Consider the following 2,813-nt stretch of genomic DNA (forward strand, 5'->3'; position numbering starts at 1 on the left):
GCGAGAGCATAAAGGAATATTGGCAATCAAAATTATGGTGAACCCAAAGATGTTTTATCAATACATTGAGAGCAAAAGGATAAATAAGGAAAGAATAGGGCACAGAAAAGACCAAAAAGGGAACCTATGTGTAGAGCAGAAGATGCTGGCATTGTTCTGAATAAATACTTTGCATCTGTCTTCACAAAAGAGGGGGAAGATGCATATATTGTAGATAAGGAAGAGGGGTGTGAAGTATGGATGTGATCCATACAGAGGGAGAGAGGACATATTAATGGGATTAGTGTATATGAAAGTTGATAAATCACGAGCACCGGATGGAATGCACCTCAGGCTGTTAAAAAGAAGCAAGAGAGGAAATAGCAGAAGAGCTGATCATCATTTTCCAGACCTCACTGGATACAGGTGTGGTGATGGAGGATTGGAGGACTGCTAACGTTGTACCTTTGTTTAAAAAGGGAGTGAGGGAGACCAAATAATTACAGGCCAGTCAGTCTAACATCAGTAGTGGGCAAATTATTGGAATCTATTCTGAGAGACAGGATAAAATGTTACTTCGAAAGGCACAGATTAATCAAGGATAGTCAGCATGGATTTGTTAAGGGAAGATCTTGTCTAACCAACTTGATCGAAATTTTGAAGAATTAAGAAGGAAGATAGATGAGGGTAGTGCAGTTGATGTAGTCTTCACGGATGTAAATGTAGGGGGTATGAGTTTGCAGATGGCACAAAGATTGGCTGTGTGGTAAATAGCAAGGAGGATAGCTGGAGACTGCAGGAAGATCTTCATGGTCTGGTCAGATGGACAGAAAAATGGCAAATGGAATTCAATTCAGAAGTGTGAGTTGATGCACTTGGGGAGGTTAAACAAGGCAAAGGAATGCACAATTAATTGGAGAAGACTGAGAGGTGTAGAGGAAGTGAGGGACCTTGGAGTAAATGTCCACAGATCCCTGAAGGTAGCAGGACAGGTCGTTAAGGTGGTAAGAAGGCATATGGAATCCTTTCCTCTATTAGCCGAGGTATAGATTTAAGAGCAGGGAGGTTATGCTGGAACTGTATAAATCATTAGTCAGGCCACAATGAATACTGTATGCAGTTCTGATCACCTTATTACAGAAAGGATGTAATTGCACTAGAGAGGGTGCAGAGGAGATTCACGAGGATGTTGCCGGGATTGGAAAAATGCTATGAGGAAAGACTGGATAGGCTGGGGCTGTTCTCCTTGGCACAGAGAAGGCTGAGGGGAAATCTCATTGAAACATACAAAATTTTGAGGTGCCTGGATAGAGTTGAAGCCTATTTACCTTAGCAGAGAGGTCAGTGACTGGGGGAAACAGATTTAAAGTGATCTACACTAATGGAATTGATTCTGTATCTTTCCATTTCACAGTGTGGGTGAGTTCTGAACTGGTATCTAATTTGTGTCTCAGGTTACAATATCTTTCAGCACCTTAGAAACTTTCTCTGTAATGAATGTTGAACTTGTATGTAACTTGTATCTCAGGGTACACTATGGGGATGTTTAAACATCCTTTATCATGAATGGATGTGAGCTTTGAGTATGGTATTTAATTTAAATCTCAGGGTACAGCATTACGTTAGATTCTGTGCCATTCAATCAATACTGTGTGCCAATTCTATCTGATATTTAATTGATAGCTAAGTCTGCATTATATTTAGATTGACACATTGTATTTCAATCTGTTAATGAGGGTGACTTTGACCTGGGATTGAGGTATCTGACTGTCAATGGGACTGAATTGGGGTGAAATGGAAACAACTTATTTCTCTCCTGCTTTGTTTGATTGTTGGATTGAAAATGTGTTTCTGGAACTCGGGATCAATGTGGGCCTGACTACTTCTGCAGTCTGAGACTAGGGAACTGATGAACTGTCTATCCCTCTGTACTCTGAGTGATAATGTACCTACTGTGTGTGAGAGGAGCTGGCTGCACTGTTCCTTGTGCTTCGAGTGCAGCAACCATCACATTCATCACGATACCTTCAAGTATTTGCCTGCATGAAGAAAAAATATGTCTTAACTCAAGAACAGGGGAGGTGCAAAATATCAAAGAGGTGAATTTAATTTCGCAATTAATAATCATTAAAAACACCCACAAATGAAAACCAGTGTCAGTATCTGTCTCCACTGAAGTACTGAAGCTCCCAGCTCCTGCATCACAAGTATTCTGGGCAGATCCATCGAGACAAAACACTGCACTGGGATCGTCCCAACTGCTCGATGCTCTACACATATTTCCAGCCACCCTGCTTCATATGCACAAATAAAGAAAAATAAAGCCCCATATGTATATCCCTCAATTCCTTTCTTCCCATACAGTTTTTCCACCTCCCCTTAAATGCATCGATATTATCGCCTCGACCTCTCCCTGTGGTTGCAAATTCCAGATTCTAACCACTCACTACATAAATACCTTTTTCATGAATTCCTCATTGGTTTTATGAATGTCGATTTTATATTTTTGGCTCTTGTTTCAGACAACACCACAAGAGGAAACATATCTGCATGTATTCGATAGAAGCCCTTCACTATTTCCTCACTTTTTTCATTTGTTCATGTGATGTCGGCATCACTGGCTATGCCAGCATTTATTGCCCATTCCAAATTGCCCTTGACAAAATGGTGGTGAGCTGCCTTCTTGAGCTGCTGCAGTCCTTGAGATGTAGGAATTCCAACGGTGCTGTTTGGAAGGGAGTTCCAGGATTTTGACCCAGCGACAGTGCAGGAATGGTGATATTGTTCCAAGTCAGGATGGTGTGTGGCTTGGAGGGGAACTTGCAGGTGGTAGT

Source organism: Heterodontus francisci, unplaced genomic scaffold (genome assembly GCF_036365525.1).
Source record: "Heterodontus francisci isolate sHetFra1 unplaced genomic scaffold, sHetFra1.hap1 HAP1_SCAFFOLD_51_1, whole genome shotgun sequence".
Classification (NCBI taxonomy): Eukaryota; Metazoa; Chordata; class Chondrichthyes; order Heterodontiformes; family Heterodontidae; genus Heterodontus; species Heterodontus francisci.